The sequence below is a fragment of the Leuresthes tenuis genome, unplaced genomic scaffold (assembly GCF_036924035.1).
Source record: "Leuresthes tenuis unplaced genomic scaffold, fLeuTen1.0.hap1 SCAF_17, whole genome shotgun sequence".
In the NCBI taxonomy this organism is placed as follows: domain Eukaryota; kingdom Metazoa; phylum Chordata; class Actinopteri; order Atheriniformes; family Atherinopsidae; genus Leuresthes; species Leuresthes tenuis.
Genome location: NW_027325371.1, coordinates 32,942,225 through 32,965,663, shown reverse-complemented (window position 1 = coordinate 32,965,663; position 23,439 = coordinate 32,942,225). Strand labels below are relative to the sequence as shown.

The 23,439-nt window shown below is 42.0% G+C and overlaps 2 non-coding genes across 2 annotated transcripts; one reads left to right on the top strand and one right to left on the bottom strand.

The window, feature by feature from the left end:
• The first annotated feature begins 16,993 nt into the window (after window positions 1-16,993).
• Window positions 16,994-17,107, top strand: LOC140274123 (U5 spliceosomal RNA). Its single transcript, XR_011908104.1, has one exon. It is a non-coding gene; the product is annotated as a U5 spliceosomal RNA (small nuclear RNA).
• A 5,613-nt stretch (window positions 17,108-22,720) lies between these two features.
• Window positions 22,721-22,835, bottom strand: LOC140274174 (U5 spliceosomal RNA). Its single transcript, XR_011908151.1, has one exon. It is a non-coding gene; the product is annotated as a U5 spliceosomal RNA (small nuclear RNA).
• Window positions 22,836-23,439: the final 604 nt, after the last annotated feature.

The window sequence follows — 23,439 nt, the reverse complement described above, 5'->3', positions numbered from 1 at the left end:
AACTGCAGAGTGCAACCAAAGGGGACCACCTACGTGGCCCCATCCACTACACCCCACCGAACACACACGCCCCCAAAACCCTTCATGTGTGAGTGTGTGCTGTGTACAGGAACCAGAAGGGAGAGGGGTATGGGGATATACACCGGAGGAGCTACTCTCCCCCAGAGAGGGCAGCCAGGGGCTGGTTGCAATAGGCACCCCCGCTACCTGGGAGCCAACACAGGGCAGGAGGGCCTGATGTCCACCAGGCTCGGGGCCTGCAGCGACCATATTCCGGGAGCTACTGTACCCCCAGAAGGTACCCATCCCGCCCCACCCCACTCAACCCAACCCCACCCCGGAGGACATCTACAAAAAACAAACAAACAACAACAAAAAACAAACAAACAAACCACCCGGTCACACCAGTCTTAGCAGCCCGGGCCTGAGACCCACAATCACCCAGGCCCCCCCAGGCCCCCCCCAACAGGGGAAAAGCACCCCCCCCCCAACACCCTGAAAAAAAAACAACCATCTGCAGACACCTTGGAGGTCCCAGAGCAACAAGCCCGGCACCAGGACCTGCACCAACCCACCCATAATGTGGCGCGTCCAGGGCAACCCAGCCCCCCCAGGCACAGGCAGGGCCCCCCCCCCCCGGGCGCAAGGCAGCGCCCAGCCACCAGGGCCCAGGCCCAGCACCACCACCCACGCCAGAGCGGCCCTGCCACCCGGCATAGAGCCAGCAGCCACCACCCCAAGGCCCCTAAGGGACCCCGCCCCACAACGCAAGACAGCCCCACCCGCAAGCCCACAAAACTGCCCTCCAAGCCTGACACACAGTCCCCCAGCAATGACCAACCCGGTCCCCACGACCCGAGAGACCACCAGACGCCCGAAGCCACACAGCCCCCCCCAGCACACACCCAACCGCCCAGAGCGACGGGACAGCAACCCACCACCACCACTAAGTGATAAAGCTAATCAGAGGGGACCAGAGAGAATGAAATTCAGCCAATTGATGTTTTGAGGAGTCAGGCATTGTTTCCATGCTAATATAATCTAAAAGAACATTTCTAAACTGGTTAATACACAGATTGTTCTTCGCTTTCCAGTTCATGAGAATAGTTTTCTTTGCGATACATAACACTGTGAGAACCATGTGTGCTGAGTTAATTTCCATGTTGATATTGTCTAAGTCACCCAGTATGCACAGTGTGGGGCATGCAGGGATGCTACACTTTAGCCATGTTGATAGGTCCTCACAGACTTCAAGCCAGAACTTCTGGACAGGTGCACAAAACCACAAAGCGTGTGCATAATCATCAGGTGTGTTATCTGTGCAATGTGAGCAGATGTTTGAGTGTGTTAGACCCATCCTGAACATCCTTTGTCTTGTATAGTGTCTTCTATGAATGATTTTGTATTGTATGAGCTGTAAATTAGGATTTCGAGTCATTCTGAAGGTGTTCAAACATATTTGTGGCCAGAAGCTATGACTAGAACTGATGGATAAATCTGCCTCCCATTTTGAGGATGGAAGTAATGGAAGGATGGATAATTTATATATTTTTGATAGTAGTTTTGGGGTGCAGATGCTTAGAAATTCTGCTACCCTAGTCAGGAGTTGTAAGTCTGGTTGGTGGAGGATATATTTCTTTGTTATTATAGACTTAAGTTGTTAATATTCTAGGAATTTATTGCTGCCTATCTCATGTTGTGATATGAGCTCATCAAATGAAATAAAATTTCCATTTTGGATTATATGTTCCAGATGTTTGATTCCTTTGATCTTCCACAGAGTAAAGTTTAGCATTTTTTTGTTTTGCACTATGTCAGGATTGTTCCAGATGGGTGTAAGCTTACACGGGACAAGTGAGGACTTTGATATTTTAAGAAATTCCCACCAGGCTGTCAGAGAGGTGCTGATGTTAATGCTTTTGAAACATTTGTGATTTTTTACGTTTTGACTAATAAGTGGCAGGTCAGAGATTTCCAGATTATCACACAATGCTTGTTCTATATTTATCTATGGTTCATCTATTGGGCTAGGTTTAAACCATTTTGATATATACTGTAACCTATTGGCTAAGGAGTAGTGCTGAAAATTAGGTAAATCTAATCCACCACAGTCCTTGGTCTTCTGTCGGGTTTTTAAACTAATACGTGGTGGTTTGTTTTTCCACAGAAATTTGGAGATGCATGAATCTAGTGACTTAAACCAAGTAGCAGATGGTTTTATGGGGATCATTGAGAACAAATAGTTAACTTTTGGTAGTATCATCATTTTAATGGTTGTAACTCACCCCATAAGTGATATAGGTAAGGACTTCCAACGAGAGAGATCGTCCTCTACTCTCTTTAATAATTGCACATAATTTAGCTTTGTTAGCTCTGAGAGCCTGGAGGAAATGTTTATGCCTAAATATCTAATATTTCCTGACTGTAAAGTGATCGCAGGTATATTCTGGACTCTGCAGTTAATGGGCAGAACTGTGGTCTTAGACCAATTGATAGAGTAGTCAGAAAGTGCTGAGAATTTATTTATGAGTGTGATCGTGTGAGTGAGAGACGTCTGTGAGTTCTGAGGGAAAAGTAATACATCATCAGCATAAAGACTTATTTTATGCTCAATATTTTGGGATTGGATGCCTTTAATATTTCTATCTTGTCTGATAGCAGCTGCTAAAGGTTTGATGAAAATAGCAAAAAGTGAGGGAGAAAGTGGGCAACCCTGTCTTGTAACTCTCTGCAGACTGAAGCTTGGAGAAGTTTGATCATTTGTCCTGACACTTGCATTTGGGGAGCTATATAATATCCTTATCCAGTTGATGAAGTGTGACCCAAACCCGAATTTGTTTAATGCTGCGAATAAAAATTTCCAGTTCACTCCATCAAATGCTTTTTCTGCATCTAGAGAGTCGATTGTGGTTTCCAGGTTGTTGAAGGTAGAATAGTCTATGAGATTAATGATCCGGTTTGTGAACGAACTGTTGTGCCTACTGCTCTTCAGCCTGTCAAATGAAACGTAGAATTTGAAACGTGACAAATGAACGAAGACCCAAGGAGTTGAGTCGTAAACGAATCAATACTGTTTCCTGTGCGAGGACCCGTCAGCCGAGGAGTTGAGTCATGAACGAATCAATACTGTTTCCTGTGCGAGGACCCGTCACCCGAGGTGTTGAGTCGTGAACGAATCAATACTGTTTCCTGTCCTGCTGACTGAGCTTATGAAGCTGCCGCCTGCCATGTGGTGAGGAAGGGTACTGCATGAAAATGAACGAATCACTCACTGAGACAACTCGTTACTCCCGAGTCATATAAAAAATTAGTTCATATCGAACGAATCGCTCACGAACGACACATCACTATCTATTTGACGAGTTATGCATGAATTCGGATTTTGCAATAAAATTAATTCCTTCTCTCAAACCAAGTTCAAACTGCTTTGTCCTTCATATTTATCTACTTCTAATCTAGTTTCAACAATAAACAACACTGTATTTTGTAGTATGAAAAAGAACCAGACCTAATTTTCAGCAATAAGCTTCTCTCGAGGAGATATGAAGGAATACAGATTTTGCTATAAAATGAAATCCTTCTATCAAACTGACTTAAAACGGTTTGTCCTTATTTCTTCACTTCTGATGAAGTTTCAACAATAAACAAGAAACTTTGTATTATGAGAAAGAACCAGACTCATTCTTCCGGAATCCGAAAATAAGCTCTATTTTACGAGTTATGCACGAATTCGGATTCTCCTATTTAACGAATTCCTTAACTCAAACCAAGTTAAGACTGCATTGTCCTTCATATTTATTCATGTCTAATCAAGTTTAAACGATAAACAACGTTGTACTTTGTAGAATGAGAAAGAACTTCTTCAGCAATAAGCATCTCTCGACATATGACGAAATACAGATTTTGCTATAAAATTAATTCTTTCTATCAAAACTGTTTGTCCTCCTTATTTATCCACTTCAAATCAAGTTTCAACAATTAAAAAAATTTTGTAGTTTGAGAAAGAACAATTTAATCTTCAGCAATCAGTATAAAAAGAGGGTAAGAAAAGGGGCAAATGCCAACCATACATCACTAAAAGGTGGAGCGGAAGTATTCGGCTGCAAGTAGGTGTGAATGTTCGACCATAATTTGTAAAAAGCGGGTAAGAAAAGGTTTGAATGCCCAACTATATATTAACAAAAGCAGGAGGAGAGGTCTTCGGATGAGAGTGGGTGAGAATTTCCAACCATAACCTATAAAATGCGGTGAAAAAAAAGGTGTGAATACCCCATAGAACACTAAAAGGTGGAGTGGAAGTGTTCGGCTGCAATAAGGTGTGAATGTCCGACTATATTTGGTGAAAAGCAGGTGAAGCAAGGTCTGAATGCCCAACCTTACATCATCAAAAGCGAGATCAGAGGTGTTTGGCTGCAAGAAGGCCATAGTTTGCCAAAAGCGGGTAAGGTGCGAATGACCGACTAAATATCAACAAAAGTGGGGGCGGAGCTCTTCGGATGCAAGTGGGTGTGAATATCCCACCATACAAGTATGGTGGAGAGGAAGCTGTGAATGGCCGACCATAGTAAAAAGCGGGTGAGAAAAGGTGCGAATGTCAAACCATACATGATCAAAACAGGGAGCGGAGGTGTTTGGCTGCAACAAGGTGTGAATGTCCACCCATAATTAATGAAAAGCGGGCAACAAGTAGGTTCGAATGCCCAACCATACATAATCAAAAGCAGGAATGGATGTGTTAGGCTACAAGAAGGTTTGAATGTCTGACCATAGTTTATAAAAAGCGGGTAAGAAAAGGTTCGAATGCCCGAACATACACCATCAAAAGAGGGAGCGGAGGTGTTCCGCTGTAAGAAGGTGTGAAAGTCCGACCATGGTTTGTAAAAAGCGGGTAAGAAAAGGTTCATATGCCCGAATATACACCATCAGAAGCGGAGGTGTTGGGCTACAAGAAGGTGTGAACGTCCGACCAAAGTTTGTAAAAAGCAGTTACGAAAAGGTTAGAATATCTAACCAAACATAATCAAAAGCGGGAGCAGAGCTGTTCGACTGCAAGTAGGTGTGAATGTCAGATCATAATTTGCAAAAAGCTGATGAGAAAGGGTGAAAATGCCCGACTATACACCATCAAATGCGGTAGCGGAGTTGTTAGGCTGTGAGTAAGTGTGACTATAATTGTTGAAAAAAGTGTTAGAAAAGGTAAGAATGCCCATCCATACATCATCAAAAGCGGGAGAGGTGGTGTTCGGCTGCAAGTAGGTTTGAATGTCCAGCCATAATTACTAACAAACGGGTAAGAAAAGGTGGTATTGCCAGACCATACATGATCAAAAGAGGGAGCGGAGGTGTTCGGCTGCAAGAAGGTCTGAATGTCCATCAATAATTGCTAGAAAACATGAAAGAAAATTTTCGAATATCAAACCACACATGATCATAAGTGGTAGAGGAGGTGTTCAGCTGCAAGAAGGTGTGAATGTCCACCCATAATTACTGAAAAATGGGTAAGAAAAGGTGCGAATGCCCAACCATACATCATCAAAAGCAGGAGTGGATGTGTTCTGCTGTAAGACGGTGTGAATGTCCGACCATAGTTGGTAAAAATTGGGTAAGAAAAGGTTAAAATACCCGACTGTACACAATCAATAGCGGGAGCGGAGTTGTTCGGCTTCAAGAAGGTGTGAAAGTCCAACCATGGTTTGTAAAAAGCGGGTAAGAAAAGGTTCGAATGCCCGAATATATACCATCAAAAGCGGAAGCGGAGGTGTTCGGCTGCAAGAAGGTGTTAACGTCCGACCAAAGTCTGTAAAAAGCAGTTAAGAAAAGGTTCGAATATCTAACCAAACATAATCAAAAGCGGGAGCAGAGCTGTTCAACTGCAAGTAGGTGTGAATGTCAGATCATAATTTGCAAAAAGCTGATGAGAAAGGGTGAGAATGCCCGATTATACACCATCAAATGCGGGAGCGGAAGTGTTCGGTTGTGAGTAGGTGTGAATCTCCAACCATAATTGCTGAAAAATGTGTTAGAAAAGACTAGAATGCCAGACCATACGTCATCAAAAGCGGGAGAAGTGGTGTTCGGCTGCAAGTAGGTGTGAATGTCCAGCCATAATTACTCACAAACAGGTAAGAAAAGGTAGTATTGCCAGACCATACATGATCAAAACAGGGAGCGGAGGTGGTTCAGCTGCAAGGTATGAATTTCTGACTAAAGTTTGTAAAAAGCAGGTAAGACAAGGTGCGATTGCCCGACAATGTATGATCAAAAGAGGGAGCGGAGGTTTTCGGCTGCAAGGTCTGAATGTCCAACCATAATTTGTAAAAACCGGGGAAGAAAAGGCTCGAAAGCCCGACTATACACCATCAAATGCTGGAGCGGCGGTGTTCAGCTGCAAGAAGGTCTGAATGTCCACCAATAATTACTGAAAAATGTTTAAGAAAAGGTGCGAATGCCCAACCATACATCATCAAAAGCAGGAGTGGATGTGTTCGGCTACAAGGTGTGAATGTCCGACCATAGTTGGTAAAAAGCGGGTAAGAAAAGGTTAAAATACCCAACTGTACACAATCAAAGGAGGGAGCAGAATTGTTCAGCTACAAGAAGGTGTGAAAGTCCGACCATGGTTTGTAAAAAGCGGGTAAGAAAAGGTTCGTATGCCCGAATATATACCATCAAAAGCGGAAGCGGAGGTGTTCGGCTGCAAGAAGGTGTGAACGTCCGACCAAAGTTTGTAAAAAGCAGTTAAGAAAAGGTTCGAATATCTAACCAAACATAATCAAAAGCGGGAGCAGAGCTGTTCGACTGCAAGTAGGTGTGAATGTCAGATCATAATTTGCAAAAAGCTGATGAGAAAGGGTGAGAATGCCCGACTATACACCATCAAATGCGGTAGCGGAGTTGTTCGGCTGTGAGTAGGTGTGAATGTCCGACCATAATTGTTGAAAAATGTGTTAGAAAAGGTAAGAATGCCGGTCCATACATCATCAAATGTGGGAGAGGTGGTGTTCGGCTACAAGTAGGTGTGAATGTCCGGCCATAATTACTCACAAACGGGTAAGAAAAGGTAGTATTGCCAGACCATACATGATCAAAACAGGGAGCGGAGGTGGTTCAGCTGCAAGAAGGTGTGAATGTCCGACTAAAGTTTGTAAAAAGCGGGTAAGACAAGGTGCGATTGCCCGACAATGTATGATCAAAAGAGGGAGCGGAGGTGTTCGGCTGCAAGTAGGTCTGAATGTCCAACCATAATTTGTAAAAACCGGGAAGAAAAGGCTCGAAAGCCCGACTATACACCATCAAAACCGGGAGCAGAGGGGTTCAGCTGCAAGAAGGTCTGAATGTCCATCAATAATTGCTTTAAAACTTGAAAGAAAATTTTCGAATATCAAACCGCACATTCAATTCAATTCAATTCAATTTTATTTATATAGCGCCAGATTACAACAATTGTCATCTCAAGGCACTTAAGTAATATAGTCCAATTCAAGCCAATTGGAATTCAATTCTTTGTAATCATAATCCAATTAATTCATATAGAGCCAATTCAAAAAATTAATATCCTAGCTAAGGAAACCAACAGATTGCACCGAAAGTTGTCTTCAGTCCAATCTCCCGTCCTGAGCGTGCCTGAGGCAACTGTGGAAAGGAACGACTCCCTTTTAACAGGAAGAAACCTCTGGCAGAACCAGACTCAGGAAGGGTGGCCATCCGCCTCGACCAGCTGGGGTTTGAGAAGACAGAGAAGAGGGAAAAGAGGGGGGGGAAACACCATAACGCCATTCAAAGGATACCTGTTGGAACAGGGAAACACAAGTTAACCACAATAATGTCACATGTACATAAAGTCAATTGTGAAATTAAACGGGGAAAAAAGAGAGCAAAGTGAGGAAAGGTGTGACAGATGAGGTCCCCCAGCAGTCTAAGCCTATAGCAGCTTAACTATGGGATGTTTCAGGATTACCTGAGCCATCCCTAACTATAAGCTTTATCGAAAAGGAAAGTTTTAAGCCTAATCTTAAAAGTGGAAAGGGGGTCTGCTTCCCGGACATTTACTGGCAGCTTATTCCACAAGAGAGGGGCCTGATAACTGAAGGCTCTGCCTCCCATTCTACTTTTAGAAACTCTGGGAACAACAAGTAAACCTGCAGTTTGGGAGCGAAGTGCTCTGTTAGGAAAATACCTTACAATTAAATCTTTAAGATATGATGGAGCTCGGTCATTAAGAACTTTATATGTGAGAAGAAGAATCTTAAATTCTATTCTGAATTTAACAGGGAGCCAATGAAGAGAAGCTAAAACTGGAGAAACACGATCTCTCCTGTTAGTTCTCATCAGAACTCTGGCTGCAGCATTTTGGATCAGCTGGAGGCTTTTCAGAGAATATGTGGGACAGCCCAATAATAAGGAATTACAGTAGTCCAATCTTGAAGTAACAAATGCATGAACTAGTTTCTCTGCATCACCCTGAGACAGGATGTTCCTGATTTTAGCAATATTACGAAGGTGAAAGAAGGCAGTCCTAGAAACCAGTTTTATATGTGCGTCAAATGATAAATTCTGGTCAAAAATAACTCCAAGGTTCCTCACTGTAGAACTAGAAGCCAAGGAAATACCATCTAGAGTAACTATATAACTAGACAATTTCTCCCTGAAGCGCTCAGGTCCAAAGAGAACAACTTAAGTTTTGTCTGAATTTAAAAGCAGACAGTTCTGAGTCATCCAGGTCTTTATGTCTTTAAGACAGGCTTGTAGTCTGACCAACCTGTTGGTTTCATCTGGTTTCATAGATAAGTACAGCTGAGTATCATCAGCATAACAATGGAAATTTATGCCATGCTGTCTAATAATGTTACCTAATGGAAGCATGTATAAAGTAAAAAGAATCGGTCCAAGCACAGAACCCTGAGGAACTCCATGACTTACTCCAACGTGTGAGGAAGATTCTTCATTTACAAGAACAAACTGGAATCTATCAGATAAATATGACTTAAACCAGCCTAATGCAGTTCCTTTAATCCCAATAACATGTTCAAGTCTCTGTAACAGAATGCTGTGATCGATCGTATCAAATGCAGCACTGAGATCCAACAGGACAAGCACAGACACAAGTCCACTATCAGAGGCTAAGAGGAGATCATTGGTAACTTTCACCAGTGCTGTTTCTGTGCTATGATGCACTCTGAATCCTGACTGAAACTCTTCAAACAGATTATTTCTATGTAAATGATCACAAAGTTTAGACAACTTTAGACAAAAAAGGGAGATTGGATATAGGTCGATAGTTAGCCAACACTTCTGAATCAAGAGTAGGTTTTTTAAGTAAAGGTTTAATTACAGCAACCTTAAAAGTCTGAGGTACATATCCTATCAACAAAGACCGATTGATCAAATCCAATATGGAAGTGTCAATTAAGGGGAAAACCTCCTTGAACAGTCTGGTTGGGATTGGGTCTAACATACAAGTTGATGGTTTAGAAGAGACTATTGCTGTTGTTAGCTCAGAAAGATCAACGGGACAGAAGCTGTCTAAATACAATTCAGGTTCGAAAGATACTTCTAAAGCTGCTCTACTTGATGATACATCAGTGATAATAATGGGAAGGATTCCATTAATCTTCTCTCTGATAGAAACAATTTTATTGATGAAGAATCTCATGAAATCATCACTGCTGAGAGTTAAAGGAATACATGGCTCAACAGAGCTCGGACTCTTTGTCAGCCTGGCAACAGTGCTGAAAAGAAACCTGGGATTATTCTTATTCTCTTCTATCAATAATGAATAATAAGCAGTTCTAGCTTTACGAAGTGCTTTCTTATACGTTATTAAACTATCTTTCCAGACTAAGAGACTCTTCTAAATTAGAGGAATGCCACTCTCTCTCCAGCTTTCTTGCAGTCTGCTTTAAAGCACGCAGCTGTGAATTATACCAAGGAGCCAACCTCTTCTGACTGATTACCTTCCTTTTCAGAGGGGCAACATTGTCCAGTGTTGTACGCATTGAAGCTATAGTGCTGTCAACAAGAGAATCAAGTTCTACTGGAGTAAAGTTTAGGTAGCCGTCCTCTGTCATATCAGCACATGGCAGTGAAGAAAAGGATGATGAAATCAACTCTTTAAATCTGGTTACAGCATTCTCTGACAGACACCTTCTATATGTAGAATTCTTCTCAGAAACCGTGTAGTCCAGTAATGTAAATTCAAAAGTTATTAAAAAATGGTCAGACAAGACAGGGTTATGAGGGAACACTGTTAACTGTTCACTCTCAATGCCATAAGTCAGCACAAGGTCAAGGGTATGATTAAGGCAGTGAGTAGGTCTGTGAACACTTTGAGAAAATCCAATAGAGTCTAATATAGAATTAAAGTTAATATTTAGGCTGTCATTTTCAACATCTACATGAATATTAAAGTCACCCACTACAATGACTTTATCTGTACTCAGCACTAACTGGGATAAAAACTCTGAGAATTCAGACAGAAACTCAGAATAAGGGCCAGGTGGATGATACACAACAACAAACACAAGAGGTTTTTGTGATTTCCACTTTGGGTGGGAAAAGCTGAGAATCAGAGATTCAAAAGAGCTAAAACTAATCTTGGGTCTAGGACTGATTAGTAACCCTGATCTGAAGACAGCTGCCACTCCTCCTCCTCTGATGATCCACATGATCATAAGCGGGAGAGGAGGTGTTCAGCTGCAAGAAGGTGTGAATGTCCACCCATAATTCCTGAAAAATGGGTAAAAAAAGGTGCGAATGCCCAACCATACATTATCAAAAGCAGGTGTGAATGTCAGATCTTTGCAAAAAGCTGATGAGAAAGGGTGAGATTGACCGACTATACACCATCAAATGCGGGAGCGGAAGTGTTCGGCTGTGAGTAGGTGTGAATGTCCGACCATAATTGCTAAAAAAATGTGTTAGAAAAGGTAAGACTGCTGGACCATACATCATCAAAAGTGGGAGAGGTGGTGTTCGGCTGCAAGAAGGTGTGAAAGTCCGACCATGGTTTGTAAAAAGCGGGTAAGAAAAGGTTCGAATGCCCGAATATACACCATCAAAAGCGGAAGCGGAGGTGTTCGGCTGCAAGAAGGTGTGAACGTCCGACCAAAGTTTGTAAAAAGCAGTGAAAAGCGAGAAAAAGCTTTTCGTGAGTTCTGCATGATTTGGGATTTTGCTTATAAAATGCATTCCTTCACTCAAACTATGTTAAAACTGATTTGTCCTTTATATTTACCATGTCTAGAAAGATTTAAACAAAAAAAACAACTAAAGTTTCAGGAATCCGAGTTTAAGCTTGCTTTCATGAGTTCTGCACGATTTCGGATTTTGCTATAAAATGAATTGCTTTGCTCAAACCAAGTTAAAACTGCTTTGTCCTTGATATTTATCTATTTCTAATCTAGTTTCAACAATAAACAACACTGTATTTTGTAGTATGAAAAAGAACCAGACCTAATTTTCAGCAATAAGCTTCTCTCGAGGAGATATGAAGGAATACAGATTTTGCTATAAAATGAAATCCTTCTATCAAACTGCTTTGTCCTTCATATTTATTCATGTCTAATCAAGTTTCAACGATAAACAACGTTTTACTTTGTAGAATGAGAAAGAACTTCTTCAGCAATAAGCATCTCTCGACATATGACGAAGTACAGATTTTGCTATAAAATTAATTCCTTCTATCAGCCTGACTTAAAACTGTTTGTCCTCCTTATTTATCCACTTCAAATCAAGTTTCAACAATTAAAAAAATTTTGTAGTTTGAGAAAGAACAACTTAATCTTCAGCAATCAGTATAAAAAGAGGGTAAGAAAAGGTGCAAATGCCAACCATACATCACTAAAAGGTGGAGCGGAAGTATTCGGCTGCAAGTAGGTGTGAATGTCCGACCATAATTTGTAAAAAGCGGGTAAGAAAAGGTTCGAATGCCCGACTATATATTAACAAAAGTGGGAGGAGAGGTCTTCGGATGAGAGTGGGTGAGAATTTCCAACCATAATCTATAAAATGCGGTGAAAAAAAAGGTGTGAATGCCCCATAGAACACTAAAAGGTGGAGCGGAAGTGTTCGGCTGCAAGAAGGTGTGAATGTCCGACTATATTTGGTGAAAGCAGGTTAAGGTCTGAATGCCCAACAATACATCATCAAAAGCGAGATCAGAGGTGTTTGGCTGCAAGAAGGCCATAGTTCGCCAAAAGTGGGTAAGGTTCGAATGACCGACTAAATATCAACAAAAGTGGGGGCGGAGCTCTTCGGATGCAAGTGGGTGTGAATATCCCACCATACAAGTATGGTGGAGAGGAAGCTGTGAATGGCCGACATTAGTAAAAAGCGGGTGACAAAAGGTTCGAATGTCAAACCATACATGATCAAAACAGGGAGCAGAGGTGTTTGGCTGCGACAAGGTCTGAATGTCCACCCATAATTAATGAAAAGCGGGACACAAGTAGGTTCGAATGCCCAACCATACATCATCAAAAGCAGGAGTGGATGTGTTCGGCTACAAGAAGGCTTGAATATCCGACCATAGTTTGTAAAAAGCGGGTAAGAAAAGGTTCGAATGCCCGAACATACACCATCAAAAGAGGGAGCGGAGGTGTTCCGCTGTAAGAAGGTGTGAATGTCCGACCATAGTTGGTAAAAAGCGGGTAAGAAAAGGTTAAAATACCTGACTGTACACAATCAATAGCGGGAGAGGAGTTGTTCGGCTACTAAAAGGTGTCAAAGTCCGACCGTAGTTTGTAAAAACCAGGGAAGAAAAGGTGCGAAAGCCCGACTATACACCATCAAAAGCGGGAGCGGAGGTGTTCAGCTGCAAGAAGGTCTGAATGTCCATCAATAATTGCTAGAAAACATGAAAGAAAATTTTCGAATATCAAACCGCACCATCATCAAAAGAGGGAGCGGAGGTGTTCCGCTGTAAGACGGTGTGAATGTCCGACCATAGTTGGTAAAAAGCGGGTAAGAAAAGGTTAAAATACCCGACTGTACACAATCAATAGCGGGAGCGGAATTGTTCGGCTACAAGAAGGTGTGAAAGTCCGACCATGGTTTGTAAAAAGCGGGTAAGAAAAGGTTCGAATGCCCGACTATATACCATCAAAAGCGGAAGCGGAGGTGTTCGGCTGCAAGAAGGTGTGAACGTCTAACCAAAGTCTGTAAAAAGCAGTTAAGAAAAAGTTTGAATATCCAACCAAACATAATAAAAAGCGGGAGCAGAGCTGTTCGACTGCAAGTATGTGTGAATGTCAGATCATAATTTGCAAAAAGCTGATGAGAAAGGGTGAGAATGCCCGACTATACACCATCAAATGCGGGAGCGGAAGTGTTCGGCTGTGAGTAGGTGTGAATGTCCCACCATAATTGCTGAAAAATGTGTTAGAAAAGACTAGAATGCCGGACCATACATCATCAAAAGCGGGAGTAGTGGTGTTCGGCTGCAAATAGGTGTGAGTGTCCAGCCATAATTACTCACAAACGGGTAAGAAAAGGTAGTATTGCCAGACCATACATGATCAAAACAAGGAGCGGAGGTGGTTCAGCTGCAAGGTGTGAATGTCTGACTATAATTTGTAAAAAGCGGGTAAGACAAGGTGCGAATGCCCGACAATGTATGATCAAAAGAGGGAACGGAGGTTTTCGGCTGCAAGAAGGTCTGAATGTCCATCAATAATTGCTAGAAAACATGAAAGAAAATTTTCGAAAATCAAACCGCACATGCTCATAAGTGGGAGAGGAGGTGTTCAGCTGTAAGACGGTGTGAATGTCCGACCATAGTTGGTAAAAAGCGGGTAAGAAAAGGTTAAAATACCCGACTGTACACAATCAATAGCGGGAGTGGAGTTGTTCAGCTACAAGAAGGTTTGAAAGTCTGACCATGGTTTGTAAAAAGCGGGTAAGAAAAGGTTCGAATGCCCGAATATATACCATCAAAAGCGGAGGTGTTCGGCTGCAAGAAGGTGTGAACGTCTGACCAAAGTTTGTAAAAAGCAGTTAAGAAAAAGTTCGAATATCCAACCAAACATAATAAAAAGCGGGAGCAGAGCTGTTCGACTGCAAGTATGTGTGAATATCAGATCATAATTTGCAAAAAGCTGATGAGAAAGGGTGAGAATGCCCGACTATACACCATCAAATGCGGGAGCGGAAGTGTTCGGCTGTCAGTAGGTGTGAATGTCCAACCATAATTGCTGAAAAATGTGTTAGAAAAGACTAGAATGCCGGACCATACATCATCAAAAGTGGGAGAGGTGGTGTTCGGCTACAAGTAGGTGTGAATGTCCAGCCATAATTACTCACAAACGGGTAAGAAAAGGTAGTATTGCCAGACCATACATGATCAAAACAGGGAGCGGAGTTGGTTCAGCTGCAAGGTGTGAATTTCTGACTAGAGTTTGTAAAAAGCGGGTAAGACAAGGTGCGAATGCCCGACAATGTATGATCAAAAGAGGGAGCGGAGGTTTTCGGCTGCAAGGCCTGAATGTCCAACCATAATTTGTTAAAACCGGGTAAGAAAAGGCTCGAAAGCCCGACTATACACCATCAAAAGAGGGAGCGGAGGTGTTCCGCTGTAAGAAGGTGTGAATGTCCGACCATAGTTGGTAAAAAGCGGGTAAGAAAAGGTTAAAATACCCGACTGTACAAAATCAAAAGAGGGAGCGGAGTTGTTCAGCTACAAGGTGTGAAAGTCCGACCATGGTTTGTAAAAAGCGGGTAAGAAAAGGTTCGTATGCCTGAATATACACCATCAAAAGCGGAAGCAGAGGTGTTCGGCATCAAGAAGACGTGAACGTCCGACAAAAGTTTGTAAAAAGCAGTTAAGAAAAGGTTCGAATGCCCGAACATACACCATCAAAAGAGGGAGCGGAGGTGTTCCGCTGTAAGAAGGTGTGAATGTCCGACCATAGTTGGTAAAAAGCGGGTAAGAAAAGGTTAAAATACCTGACTGTACACAATCAATAGCGGGAGCGGAGTTGTTCGGCTACTATAAGGTGTCAAAGTCCGACCGTAGTTTGTAAAAACCGGGGAAGAAAAGGTGCGAAAGCCCGACTATACACCATCAAAAGCGGGAGCGGATGTGTTCAGCTGCAAGAAGGTCTGAATGTCCATCAATAATTGCTAGAAAACATGAAAGAAAATTTTCGAATATCAAACCGCACCATCATCAAAAGAGGGAGAGGAGGTGTTCAGCTGTAAGACGGTTTGTAAAAAGCGGCTAAGAAAAGGTTCGAATGCCCGATTCACACATAGGAGATTCACACCTAATCACAGCCGAACAACTCCGCTCCCGCATTTGATGGTGTATAGTCGGGCATTCTCACCATTTCTCATCAGCTTTTTGCCAATTACGATCTGACATTCACACCTACTTGCAGTCGAACAGCTCTGCTCCCGCTTTTGATTATGTTTGGTTGGATATTTGAACCTTTACTTAGCTGCTTTTTACAAACTTTGGTTGGACGTTCACACCTTGTAGCCGAACACATCCTCTCCTGCTTTTGATGATGTATGGTTGGGCATTCGCTTCTTTTTTTTACCCATTTTTCAGGAATTATGGGTGGACATTCACACCTTCTTGCAGCTGAACACCTCCGCTCCCACTTATGAGCATGTGCGGTTTGATTTTCGAAAATTTTCCTTCATGTTTTCTAGCAATTACTGATGGGCATTCAGACCTTCTTGCAGCTGAACCCTTCTGCTCCCGCTTTTGATGGTGTATAGTCGGGCTTTCGAGCCTTTTCTTCCCCGGTTTTTACAAATTATGGTTGGACATTCAGACCTTCTTGCATCCGAACACTTTCGATAGAACACTTCCGCTTTTAGTGTTCTATCACACCTATGTTAAAACAAAGCAGTTTTAACATAGTTTGAGTGAAGGAATTCATTTTATAGCAAAATCCCAAATCATGCAGAACGTATGAAAATAAACTTATTCTCGGATTCCTGATCCTTCAGTGTTGCTCTTTCTTCTACTGCAAAATACAATGTGGTTCTTTGTTGAAGTCGATCTAGACATTGATAAATATGAAGGACAAAGCAGTTTTAACTTGGTTTGAGTGAACGAATTCATTTTATACATAAAATCCCAAATCATGCAGAACGTATGAAAAGAAGCTTATTCTCGGATTCCTGATCCTTGAGTGTTGCTCTTTCTTCTACTGCAAAATCCAATGTTGTTCTTTGTTGAAGTCGATCTAGACATTGATAAATATGAAGTTAAAAGCAGTTTTAACATAGTTTGAGTGAAGGAATTCATTTTATAGTAAAATCCGAAATCATGCAGAACTCATGAAAATAAGCTTATTCTCGGATACCTGAAACTTTTGATTTGTTCTTTCTTTTACTGCAAAGTACAACATTGTTTTTTTTTTGTTTAAATCTATCTAGACATTGATAGATATGAAGGTAAAAGCCGTTTTAACATAGTTTGAGTGAAGGAATTCATTTTATAGATAAAATCCGAAATTGTGAAGAACTCATGAAAGTAAACTTATTCTCGGATTCCTGAAACTTTAGATTTGCTCTTTCTTTTACTGCAAAGTACAACGTTGTTTTTTTTTGTTTAAATCTTTCTAGACATGGTAAATATGAAGGACAAAGCAGTTTTAACATAGTTTAAGTGAAGGAATTCATTTTATAGTCAAAATCCCAAGAGTCTGCTGAGAAAAGAGAGTGAATGCGAAGTAGACTTTAACACGGCTCTGGGAGCGAGCCGAGTGCGTGCTAACCGGGAGAATTGCTTGAAAGAAATGCGACACCGAATGAGCAGTCAGAACAAAGCCTCAATACGGTGTTCCGGTGGTGTTTTTGTGGCTGCCTTGTCTTTTGCACAGAGTAAAAGACAAGGCAGCCATCGAATAGGGCCCGATTGTTCCTACTTGGTCAGCCGAGGAGCAAGGGAGGGGAGCAAGCGTCTCAACCAAGCAAAGCTCACCATGGGGAAGGTGGCTATGCCAACTAGCCTGATGCCCTGCTCCCGCAGTGACGGATAATCGTACTCTGGTTTCTCTTCATAACGTACAAGTCTTTCGCCTTTTACTAAAGACTTCTGTGGAGAGCAGCACTAATGAGTTGTTTCTATTTTTGGCAGGCTTTACCTTCGCGGGTGAAGCCCTTTCTGTCTGTGCAAAAGAAATCTTGTTACTGTGCAGAGTGACTTCTCTGAGTAGAGTCGCCTTACTTGTTGCGACTGTGCCGATGTTCGAAGCTGGAGTGCAAAGTTGTTGCTTGAATGGTGCTTGCTGGAGCGTGCGAGAGTGCAAAGTCATACCATTTAAAAGGGCTGAAGAGTGCTCAGTGCAGATTTTTCTTCTTTTTCCTGTTTTATTGACAATTTTCACACCTTGCACATATATCTTTTCATCTTTTTAAAACATTACTCCATAGAAACAGGAAAATTTTAAATTAAAAAACAGTTTAAAAGATATATGTATCATTTTAGTAAATATTCAAAATTCATCGTATATTTAGAAAACAGTTATCTTGGTCATGTTATAGCCCTGCTGGCGCAGTGTGAATCCCATTTTGCTCCTCCGATCAGCAGACCTCTCAGATCCATCACAGTGCTCAGGGGAGATCCCCGCCCATTTGCTCCTTCTCACCTGCCTCACCCGGAGAGCCAGTCTGCTGCTGCTTGGACCTTTTTTTCGTGTGACTCCGGCTCCTTCGTCCGAGTGAGCACAGAGGCGATGCTTCTTTGTGGCTGCAGCCTTGGCCTACCGCCTCCAGCTGCAGCCTCTTCGGCTGTTGCTACTGCCATCTGGATCACAGCCACGGGGGGAATCTGCTTGTGCCTTCTTACCAGCAAGTTTCTTGAGGTCCATATGGTGTCTTTGATGGCGGCATGGGGTGAACCACTGTTTAACAAATTCCTCTTTCCTGAGGTTCTGATTTTGACTCACCCCATAAAGCACCAGTTGTGCTGACAGGACCTCTCTTGCTGGTAAGTACGGGAAATTTAAGGAGTCGGCTGTTGCCCACAAGTCCACAGCGGCACTGCACTCCCAGAAGAGATGCCTCCCCGTCTCAGGCGCGCCACAACCTGGACGGGGGCAGGTGGCCGTCGCCGATATACCCCTGGAGTGCATGACAGATCTGACTGGGAGACTCATGAGCCACCATCCATGGCAAATCCCAAAGTCTGTTCGGAAGAGCTGAAAGGTTCACACTGCGCCAAACTGTTGAGGGCTCGCCAATAGTGAGCCCACGCACTGGACTCACTGGGGCCCGCTCCTGCACAATAGAGACCAAAGATCGATGGCACGTTAAAACTTGTACATCTTCTTGTTCTAAATTAAAATGGTTTAAAAATGTCTTTATAAAAGCATAACTTTCTGTTAGATTAAAAGACACAGGTACTTTCAGGTCTGATGGTAAAAGTCGTAGTCTTCTCAAGTAGGCCCCCATCCAGAATATTGCCATTGCAGCTGCCGCTGGGTTTTTGGATGGGTTAATTGCACACTTTAATTGGACAGAGGTAAAGAGACTTCCTAAAAACAAATACAGATCTGGTACTGCTTTCCCTCCTTTCACTTTTGGCTTCTTCAGTACTTCCCTCCTCAACCTTTCCCATTTGGAGTTCCATAAAAAATAAAAGATGGATCGTTCCAGGTCTAAAAGAACTCTTTGAGGTGGCGTAAAGACAGAACTGGCAAGCAACAGCAGAGGTAAAATAACTGTTTTGATAATTAAAATCCTGCCTTCCATAGTCAGTCCTCTGAGTCCCCAAAACCCTAGTCGTTTCCTTATTTTCCCCACAATATCTGGCCAATTTGTTTTTCCTTTTCCTTCTGTATTAAATTTGATCCCTAGTATTTTTTGGTCTCTGTGGGCAATTGTCAAGGGGAGTCCAGTCACCTCTGATTCTGTCCATGGTCCGTAAAATTCGGTTTGTGTCTTTTCTCCACTACAGTCCTTGGTCTTCTGTAGGGTTTTTAAACTAATACGTGGTGGTTTGTTTTTCCACAGAAATTTGGAGATGCATGAATCTAGTGACTTAAACCAAGTAGCAGATGGTTTTATGGGGATCATTGAGAACAAATAATGAACTTTTGGTAGTATCATCATTTTAATGGTTGTAACTCTCCCCATAAGTGATATAGGTAAGGACTTCCAACGAGAGAGATCGTCCTCTACTCTCTTTAATAATTGCACATAATTTAGCTTTGTTAGATCTGAGAGCCTGGAGGAAATGTTTATGCCCAAATATCTAATATTTCCTGACTGTAAAGTGATCGCAGGTATATTCTGGACTCTACAGTTAATGGGCAGAACTGTGGTCTTAGACCAATTGATAGAGTAGTCAGAAAGTGCTGAGAATGTATTTATGAGTGTGATCGTGTGAGTGAGAGACGTTTGAGAGTTCTGAAGGAAAAGTAAAACATCATCAGCATAAAGACTTACTTTATGCTCAATATTTTGGGGTTGGATGCCTTTAATATTTCTATCTTGTCTGATAGCAGCTGCTAAAGGTTCGATGAAAATAGCAAAAAGTGAGGGAGAAAGTTGGCAACCCTGTCTTGTACCTCTCTGCAGACTGAAGCTTGGAGAGGTTTGATCATTTGTCCTGACACACGCATTTGGGGAGCTATATAATATCCTTATCCAGTTGATGAAGTGTGACCCAAACCCAAATTTGTTTAATGCTGCGAATAAAAATTTCCAGTTCACTCGATCAAATGCTTTTTCTGCATCTCGAGAGACTATTGTGGTTTCCAGGTTGTTGATGGTAGAATAGTCTATGAGATTAATTAGCCTGCGAGTGTTAGTGGATGAGTGTCTACCCTTTATAAAACCTGTCTGGTCAGGATGTATTATAAGTGGAGTTATTTTTTCCATTCTTTTGGCAAGGGCTTTACAAATTATTTTGAGGTCTGCATTTATTAGAGATATTGGGTGGTAGCTGGATGGAAGTATGGGGTCTTTTCCTCGTTTCTGTAGCAAGATAATGTTAGCAGAGTTCATGTGTGGGGATAATCTGCCATTCTGCTTAACTTGTATTACCATTTTGTGAAATGCAGGTGCCAAAAAAGTCCAAAATTCTTTGTAGAACTCTGCTGGAAAACCATGTGGTCCCGGGGCTTTGTTACTAGGCATATGTTGAAGGGCTTCATGGAGTTCTCCTATTGAGAGAGGTGAATCCAGAGCCATTGCCTGTTCGGTTTGTAATTTTGGAAGGTTGATATTACTAAGAAACTGATCTATGTTACTGTCTGATGGATCATTTTGTGATGAATATAAGGTTTTATAGAAGTCCCTAAAATCATTGTTGATTACATCGGGGTCATGGGTGACATTTCCTTTTGAGTCTTTAACAGAAGTGATTGTTGTTTTCTCTGTTTCTCTTTAGTTGGTTAGCTAGGAACCTTCCAGATTTATTGCCGTACTCAAAGTTCTCCAAACGAAGTCTTTGTATCAGAAACTGTGTTTGTTTATCAATAATTTAGTTTAATTCAAGTTTAGCTTTTCTTAGTTCATTCAGTATGTGTTCCTCTTTGGAGGTACTGTAGACAATTTCTAATGATTTAATCCTGAGTTCTAAATCTGATATCCTTGAACTTTCCCTCTTTTTCTTATTTGATGAAAAAGAGATTATTTTGCCTCTCATAACTGCTTTTCCGGCTTCCCAGAGAGTACAAGCTGACATTCCTGGCAGGTCATTATTTTCTAAATATACAGACCATTCCCTTTTGAAATAATTAATAAAATAAGGGTGTTTTAGTAATGATGTATTAAATCTCCAATTCCTAGCTGGTGGTGTAACTCTGTTATTCTTCAGTGTGATAGAAACTGGAGCATGATCACTGATAGTGATGGGGTGGATTTTGGTGTCTGAAATATCCCTCATCAAGGAACTGCTAACTAAGAAATAATCTATTCTTGAATATGAGTGGTGTACCGGTGAGTTAATGGGCAAAACAGCCACACAGACAGGTATCAACACAGATGTATTCTCTAAGAGTGGGGTGGTGGGAGCGCCAAGCATCACAAAGACCAAAATCTTTCATATACTGTTTAACAATATTCGTGGACTGCCAGTTCCACTGACTTCCTGAAGTACTGAGTCTGTCTACTCCTGAGTCTAATACCATGTTAAAGTCCCCTCCTATGATGAGTGTGTTATCTGAGTGATCAGAGAGTGAAGTGAAAAAGGAGTGAAAAAATGAGGGGTCATCCACATTTGGACCATATATATTTGCAATGCATAAATTCATATTTTGAATAGATAAATTAACTATTAGAAATCTACCTTCTGGATCTATAACTGTGTTGTTTACGGTGAAATTTACTCTTCTGTTTATCAGAATGGCTACACCTCTTTGTCTGGAGTTGTAACAGGCTGAGTACACATGAGGAAACTGTGCTGTGGTGAGAACATCAGCTACAGTCTTTGATAAATGAATCTCCTGTAATAAAACAATGTCCGCCTGTAAATCCTTCAATTTATTGGAGATTTTTAATCTCTTCTCCCTTGACCCAGCTCCATGCACATTCCATGAGATAAACCTCAGCGTGGACATGCTCAGACTAACGCAGTGAGTGCTGGATGCTTGCTAAAAGCATCCCGTGCGTGTGTGTGCATATATGCTTCCATGAACATGCCATTGTTGGTGTTTCAGTTGTCAGTATGAGCTTGCTACAATATGTACTTGCGCTGTCGATGCTGTGTGGAACTTCATTATGTGCTCTGCTCAAAACTCTATGTGCGCCGTGCTTGTTAACATTACTTATTAAGGTGGAAACGCAGCGGGTTGGGGAAGAAAGACAGAATAGAAAAACAGTGCAAAAGAGTGGAAGTGTGAGATAGAAAAAACAAAAACAAAAAAACATACCCAAATAAACAAATATGAACTGCAAATATCCTGTGCTGGTGAGACTGGCAGTGAGCTATATATTTTGCCTTGATAGATAACTGTGAATTGGATAGATTATTTCATCTTACTTATATGTCATCTACAGTGAAATGATTCATACAAGTTAACGAATACAGATCACCTGGAGTTTAGAAGAGCCAAGGAGTGGTTTCCTGGTCGCGGTAAAGCTGTCCGTTGATGAATAATTTATCCACCGCGATGACAGCTCGGGAGCCTCCTTCCATGAACTTTCTCCGGATGAGGAACAGAACCCTGTGTCTTTCCAGGATTTCTTTGGGAAACTGGTCGTTGACGCTGAAGTCCGTTCCTCTCAGCTCCCTGCCGCGGCCCCTCACCTGGACCTTCTGTTGGAAATGCTCGAACTTGGCCACAATCGGTCTCGGTCGGAAGGCATCAGGTCTCTTCCCTCCCAGGCGGTGGACTCGGTGAAAAGTAATGTTTTTCACTACATCTCCTGGAAGTTTCAGCTGATTTTGGATTAAGTTTTTCACTGCGAGTTCAGGGTCCTCGTCTGCCTGCTCCGGGATTCCAGAAAACACCAGATTTTCCCTCATACTACGAGCCTGGAGATCAATAATTGATTCTTTCATCCTCTTGTTCTCATCAGAGATTCCTTCGGTGAGTGATTTCACCGATCCTCTGAGGGCTGTGTTTTCTGCAGCCAGCGTCTGCACCTGTTGCTGGCTGAACTCCAACGACTCCCGTAATGCCTGGAACTCTCTGTGTAGAATTTCTAACAGAGACATACGGGTGTCGAAGCTGGATAGTTTCTTATCTATTGATGTCAAAATGTCCGTAGAATCATTACCAGCTGGAGACGTCGCTCCGGGTGACTCTTCATTACGACATCACTCGCAAAGGTAAAGCCTGCCAAAAATAGAAACAACTCATTAGTGCTGCTCTCCACGGAAGTCTTTAGTCAAAGGCGAAAGACTTGTACGTTATGAAGAGAAACCAGAGTACGATTATCCGTCACTGTGGGAGCAGGGCAGCAGGCTAGTTGGCATAGCCACCTTCCCCATGGTGAGCTTTGCTTGGTTGAGAGGCTTGCTCCCCCCCCTTGCTCCTCGGCTGACCAAGTAGGAACAATCGGCCACTATTCGATGGCTGCCTTGTCTTTTACTCTGTGAAAAAGACAAGGCAGCCACAAACACCACGGGAACACCGTATTGAGGCTTTGTTCTGACCGCTCATTCGGTGTCGCGTTTCTTTCAAGCAATTCTCCCGGTTAGCCCGCACTCGGCTCGCTCCCATAGCCGTGTTAAAGTCTACTTCGCATTCACTCTCTTTTCTCAACAGACTCTTGGGATTTTATCTATAAAATGAATTACTTCACTCAAACTATGTTAAAACTGCTTTGTCCTTCATATTTACCATGTCTAGAAAGATTTAAACAAAAAAAAAAACGTTGTACTTTGCAGTAAAAGAAAGAGCAAATCTAAAGTTTCAGGAATCCGAGAATAAGCTTACTTTCATGAGTTCTTCACGATTTCGGATTTTGCTATAAAATGAATTCCTTCACTCAAACTAAATTAAAACTGCCAAACCGCTAATCTGTTACATGTAA